Source organism: Tupaia chinensis, unplaced genomic scaffold (assembly GCF_000334495.1).
Source record: "Tupaia chinensis unplaced genomic scaffold, TupChi_1.0 Scaffold000627_1, whole genome shotgun sequence".
Taxonomy (NCBI): Eukaryota; Metazoa; Chordata; class Mammalia; order Scandentia; family Tupaiidae; genus Tupaia; species Tupaia belangeri.
Window position 1 is genome coordinate 4083035 of NW_006160147.1, and position 8123 is coordinate 4091157.

The following is an 8123-nucleotide window of genomic DNA, read 5'->3' on the forward strand; positions in this document are numbered from 1 at the left end:
CCCCTCCCAGACGCCGTAGTCGGCGCGCGTCACTTCCGGGGGCGGAGAGGGCGTGGCCGCGACTCCTAGGGGCGCTGCGCGCGCCGGCCGCCCCCGAAACTTTCTTGGAGCGGACCAGTGGTCCGGGCGAGGGCGCCCCCTGGAGTTCCCCGCTGGCCACTCTCCGCGCGCTCGGTCCATTTGCCTCCAGTTCCCGGGCACGAGTCCGAAGCCCGCTGGACCGCAGCTGTCACCTGTGTGGGGATCCGCCGTCCGAAGCCAGAGGCGCCGGTGGAGGAGGGCTTCTCCCTCTGCGCCCACGCGCTTTACCGGCTGAGCGGACCCAGCAGTTGGTGCCGCATCGCGTTCTCATCGAAGCGCTCCATCCTAACACGCGGCACACGCTGGATAGCTACTATATTAAATCAGCACTGTGGCTCTCCAGCCCCGACATTGGAGAACGGGAACATTTCTCCCCAGTCTTGGGGGAAACCTTGTTCTGGCGTTGGAGGCAGACCTGGAATTCAGGTCTCCTTAACGTGGTGACCTTGAGCAACTTCTTAAGCTCTCCAAAATATAGTTTCATCGTCTATAAAATGGAGTGAGAAAGCCCAGTCTCTTCGAGGCGTTGCAATGATTCAAGGAGATAAGGCGTATAAATCACAGAGCAATGTCTAGCTCTAGTAATGGACTGCAAAGTCTTTAATAGGAAGCTAGACGCAGGTCAATATCCAAGTTACTGGTCGTTCCTGGCTATTTGCTCGCTGCGCGACCTGTAGTGCGTTGCTTAACCTCTCAGAACCTCAGTTCCTGCATGTATTGTAAAATAAAAACAAGAATATGCAGCATTGCTGAGGATTAAACAAAATAAAGAACTTAATGTGCCTCGCCTTACTTGGCACAGTAAATAGTGATGTCATATATTTTGCCCTCTCCTCCACCCCCACAATTCATGAATTCATGGTAAAATTAATTGAACTCTCTAGTGAAATGTGATCCTATCCTTTTGTAACTTTTTGGAAGAGAATCATTTCCTTTGATTTCCAACTTCCTCCTCAATACAGAGTAATTATAATGCAGAAGTAACTATCCCTGTGAAAGCAACTCTACAAGAAGATGTTAGCTTTTCAAAAATAACTTTACTGGCCAGACTGTAGAGGACCTTTAAGGGAGCTAGATCCCACATGGCCCTTCTGGATTAGAATTAGGGTAGCTTTAAAAAACACACCAAGCACATATGTGTGTGTATGCATACCCTAAGTCCTAATGGGATGGAGAAATGGAGAAGGGATCGGCATGACAGCACACCATGCGGTGGGGGATGTTCTTTTTCCCCCCTCTTTGTCTGTTTCTGGCAAGTGTACGGCATCCTCAGCAATTACCAAAAAAGCATTAGCAATCTTGGCCCCTAATGTAAGTTTTTTCTTGCAACAACTAGATCTTAGAATCCGGGAGGAAAGCATAATTATTAAGGCAGGCTGTTTAAGATATACTCATTAGAAACATTTGTTTATAGGAAGGTCTGATTTTAAAGACCCATACTGAAAACAGTTCAGGGTTGTGAAGCTCTTCAGACTCCCTGCAGTACCCAAACTAGCAGTAAACATCTGATTCAGCCTCAGGGCCAGTAGTTGTGTCATCTCCCCTTTAGACTGAGCTTACAGTATTGTCAATTGCAATGTATTTTTGGAAAAGAGCCTGCTTTGGGAGTTCTTAAATTAGTCATAGCAAGTCTGCCTGCTCTTAAAATTTTTAACACAGTACATGTTGACAGCAGAGAAACTAGAAGAAAAGTGAATTTAAAATTAGAGAATTGGGGGGAGGGGTTCATTAATGTGCCTGATTTTCCCACTCAGGATTCTAAATATAGCATCTCCGTGGTTCCTCACACAGCAGATGGTTCTTCTATTGCAAACCCCGTGGTGGTTACGTTGGTCAACCAAACAGGCTGTACCTTTTCCTTATCGTGTTTGGTCATTTTCCCACCAAATAGGTGGAGTCCCAATCTAAGCTTTCAGTACTCAGACGTCTCAGATAAAATGATCTAGTTTATTAAAATATGTAAATGTACGTTTTCTGTCTGCCCTGCCCTATTTCTTTCTTTTTTTTTTTTTTTAGAGGTTTTTGCCATAGGGCGAATGTGCTCGCCAGAGAGAGAAACCATGCCTGGCGTGAGTTTTAAGCCACCGGGTCCGGGACAACCACAGTCAACTACATGGGAGTCCAGAGACATAGCCATTACACTAACTGCTGGTCCCTGTCCTGGACTGTTTCTTAACCATTACAGTGATCCTAGTCCTGCGCCCCTATTTCCCTGATTTAATTACTTTCCTTATCTAACACCTACCTATGATCGGTTTTTCTCTAGGCTACTTCCCTTCTCTTCTATTTCACTGCCTTTACCCCTACATCTCAATAAGAAGCAGCGTGGTTTGTGTTTACAGCCTACACAGTCTTACCTTACACTCCCTCTTCTTTTTCCTAAAGGAATATTTCACAGATTCTGACTGAGGAAGCGTGGAGCCATCCGGTCACCTATTTCACCTTCCAGGCAATGTCTTGCAGCATGTGGGGGGAAAGTGTCCTGTAAGTAAAATGGAACACCAGCAACTCCATGTGGACATACGTAGGAAGCAAATTGCAGCATGACTGAGATGCAAGAATGAAAATCTCTGGGTTCCAGTCTTTGATTCTCCCTAAACTTGAAGCTTAATTTAGTTCTAAGAAAACCCTTATAACTTTTTATGGGCTTCGCTTTCAATACAGTTAAAAATAGAAAAGACTCATACTTTCAGTTCTTTTCTGTTTTGGACAAGGTGAAAGAAAAAGGTAGTTAATCAAACTATGCTTTGAGCTCCTGTTACAGGATCCTATAGTTATAATTTTATGGACTAAAATCTTAGGTAGAGAAAATTTTTTTATTATTATTACTATTTTTAGTTTGCTATAGGGCGTGTGCACTCACAGGACAGAGAGAGAAAGAGAGAGAGAAAACACCACAAGGGGATAGTCACACTGTAATCCATTCTCCTCCATCCTCCCAGCATTTGAGGCACTTGTGCTTACATACCTGGCATGTTTTTCAAACTGCTAGGTCTGGAACTCAAACCACACAGTTGGCCATGTGGGATCCAGTCGCCTTAACCTCCATGCCACCTGCTGGCCCAAAGAAAATTTTCTTTGAAAAGAAAATGCTGGGGCCAGCCTATGGTGTGGGTAGTTAAGGCAGCTGAATCTCACATGGCCAACCGCATAGCTGAAGTCATGGACCCAGAAGTTTGAGAAACACACTGGGCGCATGTGTGTGTGCACCCAAAATCTTGAAAGGAGAAATAGAAAAGAGATTGTGGTGTGACCATTCCCCACATAGGGTGATTTTTCACTTTCTCTCCTTCAATCTCTTTGACAAACCCATGCACCCTCTAGCACAATTTAAAAAGAAGAAATGAAAATGCTAGCTAACCGTATACTGAATCTGGCAGTGTTTGCAAACCTCACTACCTGTGAGGATCTAAAATTATCAAATACAACTAGTGAAATGGTTAGAAATACTTTGACACCAAGATTATTATTCTTTCATCCCCAATAATAAGATTTACAGTCAAAGCATATTCAAGATTCAGAAAAAAAAAAAAAAAAAAAACATTAAAAGGTCTTTGAATGAGGTACTTGTGGCCTCTAGACCGTGAGGTAAACTCACAGAGACATCTTTCAGGTCTAGCTGTAATCACACAACACGTCGTTCTCCCAGAGAAGACGTGACAAGACATGAATCACTGCAGTTACATGCCTGGGGCATACCAACTATCTCAGACAGTTAATGACCCGTACAAACACAGCTCAGAACGGAACTTCACCTCATTTTCATCTGTGGTCTCTATACCCAGTCTACTCCTTCTTTCTCCCACTAACATTTTTAACCTAAGATCACATTACTGGTCTTTGAAAAATGCAACCTGGGTTTAAAAAAATTGATATAGGGTATATACTGGAAAAATAATAGGGAATTTATACCCTTATTTCTTTTTCTTTTTCTTTTTTAATTTCCTAGAGGGTTCATGTGCTTGCCAAAGAGAGAAAGGAAAGCAAAAAAGCACCACCCCTGTCCACTCCTATGGGCCATGGTCACCGCCACAATCCCTTCACCTCCATTTCCCCCTCCCTTCGATATTTGAGCATGCATGCACAGGCACCCAGAGTGGTTCTCAGGCCACCAACTGGGGACTCAAACCACATAGTCAGCCATGTGGCTGACTACAAGGCCACTGGCCAGCTGGCCACTTATTTTATTTCTATCTGTCCTGGGACCAGCAGTTAGCATAATGGCTATGTTGCTGGACTCCTATTGTAGTTGACCGCAGTTCAAGTCTCAGACCCGATGCCTTAAACTCATGCTGGGCATTTTTGTATGTGTGCCCAAAATTCTGAGAGGAGAATGGAGGAGAAAGGATTGTGGCATGACTGTTCCCCCTGGGGGATGATTTCTTGCTTTCTGTCTCTCTGTCTCTCTCTGTCTCTCTCTGTCTTTCTGGCGAGCACAGGTACCCTATAGCAAAAACCTCTCCAAAAAGAAAAAGAAAGAAAAGAAAAAATGTTCTTCGATTGACAAAAGCTCCTGAAACCTACCACTTGTGTAACTGTACAGGATTCTTGGTAGTTGGGTCAACTCCTTGGAAGGTACATATTGCTCCTAATTTGAAGCAAGGAAGGGTCTCCCCTTCCACCCCTGCACATCCTTATATATGTTAGAATCACTGGCTGGAAAATTTGCCTCCATTAAAATGAATTCAGAAACCACTAATATATACTTTGATGTTACTATGGAAGAAACTCAAAGAGGATTCGTTCTTTCTTCAAGGGCTTTTCAGTCTTGGACTGGCAACACCAACACAACCATCAACATTCACCACTTCCATCATTTTCAGGATTCTCTGGCAGTATCTCTTCTGAGCCTACTGACAGAGACAAAGAATTCAGCTAATGTCCCAGAGATAACGCCAGCAGCAAAGGCAGGCTGACCACTGAGGGGTACGTGCAGCTCTAAACAGAGCTCCGTGTTGTGGTGACAGAGGAAAGCGTGGGGTTGGGAGAGAGGAAAATTACCACCTCCCACTGGGTTAGGGAACATTTCCCGAAAGAGGTGGAGTTTGAAGGGTTTGGTGCTATTTCAAAATGTGAAATGCCACCTCTTTCCCCCCTTACTTTATATATCCAGCAGCAAAACAAAATTAGTTCTGCCATGCTAGAGAGCTTGGCCTGTGAGTCGAAGTCCCAGTTCAGGTGTGTGGCACAGCCACCCGCTCCCCTCCTTCTGCCTCGCAAGGAAAGAACATTTGAATTCTGCCTCAGCAGGCCTGTAGAGTGGGAAAGGTGCTCTGTAGGCTTTATATGTATTTATTGGGGCCAGCAGTGGCATCATGGTTAAGGCGCTCAACTCCCACATGACCAACTGTGGTTCATGGCCTGGACCTGGTGGCTTGCTTTCTCATGTTCCACAGCCCCCTTTCTCTGTCTCTCTCTGGTGAATTCAAAAAAAAAAATCAATTGGGTCAGCAGGCGGCATGGTGGTTAGGGCGCTGGAGACTCCCACATGGCCGACCACGGCTCGAGTCTTGGACCTGGCGGCTTGCTTTTTCACTTTCCTTTCTCTGTGTGTCTGTCTTTCTCTGGTCAAATGAAACTGATTGAATGAATAAAGAAAATGAAATACGTAATTCTTTTAAAAATCAATCATAAATAAAATAATCGTTTTTAAAAATCAAAATTATTTAGTTTTACTTATTATTTAATTAGTTATAGGGCACACACACAAGAGAGAGACAGGGAAAGTGAGGAAGCAAGCTGCCAGGTCCAGGATTCAAACTGCAGTTGCCCATGAGGGAGTCCAACACCTTAACCACCAGGCCATCTGCTGGCCCCCACTGTTAGGCTTTCTTTTTCTGTTTCTTCTTTTTCTCAACATCTCTGAAGAGGCAGCTGTGATGCACTGATCAAATAACTTGTGAATCAAAGTCCAACAGGAGACCCATAAAGTAGCAGGAGAATGGGGAGTTTTGCCCCATGATGGAGACGAATCCAAAGACAAGGTTTTGTGGAGCAGGGCGTTCCAGTTAGATTTCCCTTGTACCTGGAGCCCTGCTCACCTATGTCTCTTTGCTTCCTCCTCAGCCCTGCTTCCCAGTCCTCTCTCTTATCCTCAAGGCCCTGTTTTCCTTCTCTGCCTACTTTTTCTTTCCCTTCTTTGCTTCAATGCTTTAACCCTGCCAATGGCCCCCTGAGAATTTATTAGCCGTGAGAGTGGTTTTTGGGCCTGAGATTTCATAGCAAAAAAATTTACTTATTATTTTATTAAAGAATTATTTTAACTTCATTTATTATTATTATTATTATTATCATTTTCCAAGTTGACCAGAGAGAGACAGAGAGAGAAAGTGAGAAAGGAAGCCACAAGTTCCGGGACCTGAACCATGGTTAGCCATGTAGGAGTCCAGCGCCTTTAACCACCACGCCACCTGTTGGCCCTAGAAAAATGTATATTTTTTAAAAAAGCATTTATTTAATTTTATTTATTATCATTATTATTCCATTTGACCAGAGAGAGACAGAGAGAAAGGGAGAAAGCAAGCTGCCAGGTCCAGGATTCTCATATGGTTGACCATATGAGAATCCAGCACCTCGACCCTCACACCACCTGCCAGCCCCTCCAACAGGGTCTTGATGCCATGATCCAGTCTCAGCTCATGGGCATGCATGTGCCTGGCACACACAGGGAGATCTCCAAACATCTCAAAACATATTTTTATGAATCATGTGCTGAGCAGTGTGCTGGATACATTATTTTTTCATTTGTACTGATATATTGATTTACTTATTTATTTTTAGGTTTTTGCTTCAGGGTGTGTGCACTTGCTAGAGAGAAGAGAGACAGAGAGAGAGTGAGAGAGAGGAAAAGTGAGAAATCACCCCCTGGGGAGATGGCTACCCCACAATCCCTTCTGCTCCATTCTCCCCTCAGGATTGTGGGCACACACACACATGTGCCCTGTGTGAGTTTCAAGGTGCTGGGTCTTGGACTCTAACTGCAGTCAGCCTTGCGGGAATCCATCCACCTCTTACCACCAGGTCACCTGCTGGCCCTTGTGTTGGGTACTTTAGAAGAAAAAAAGATGACGAAGACCAGAGGGCCCATAAAGTGGCACAGTGGTAAAATCTGATGCTCTGAGGTCGACCCACCTGGGAGGGGGCCAAGCCTGCATCCCAGGAGCTCCCTGAATATGACAGGCACGTGCACATCCATGATCTGGGGCTGGCTTGGGCTGGGGATGGGTGGGACAGGACTCTGTTGAGGGTGCTCTTTCTATCTCTGTCTCTCTCTTTTTGAAAAGTATTTGTTTCTTCCATGAGAGAGGGAGAGAGAAACAGAGACAGACACTCCAAAAGGAGTTCCGTGCTGCAGCCCAGCCCATGCCTCAGCTGCACAGGTGGTGGGCACGTGTGTGTGCACACCCAGATACAGGACATGGACCTAGGACCGTCCCACGTGGGTCCAGCGTCACAAAGCATTGGTTATTGCTATGTCACTGGCTGGCTGTGCCCCCCACCCCATGGCTCTCTCACTCATAGAAGAAATAAATAAACTTAAATAACAAACAAACAAAAAAAGATGACCGAGACCAGTCTCCTTAGAAGTTTTTAAAAGACAAAGGAAAACCATGGAGCACAGGAAGGCGTGTTAGCAGAGGTAAAAACTGCGCACTGGAAGTGGGAGAAGGATCGGGGTGATCCTCGTGTCTCCACCAAAGAACCTGTCAGGGCTCTCTCGGGGGTCTAGGACCTACAGGAAGTTGGGGAGGGGCACAGAGGGAGACCTGCAGCCTGGAATACCTTCTCCCCTCCTTTCTCCCACCAGGCTGTCTCTTACTTTAGGTCTCAGTTCAGCTGTCACCTACCCCAGGAAGTCCTCCTAGCCCCTTAGACTGGGCTTGGGACCTCCAGGGTTTCCCATGACAGCCCGTAATGACCCTTTCCATGGCACTCTCTATGCTGACTTAAAATGTTCTATTTGTCTCTTCAGCTCTTTGGACTGAGTCCTTGAGAGGACCTTGGCTTGTTTATCTTTGCAGCACACACGCAGCACAGTCCCT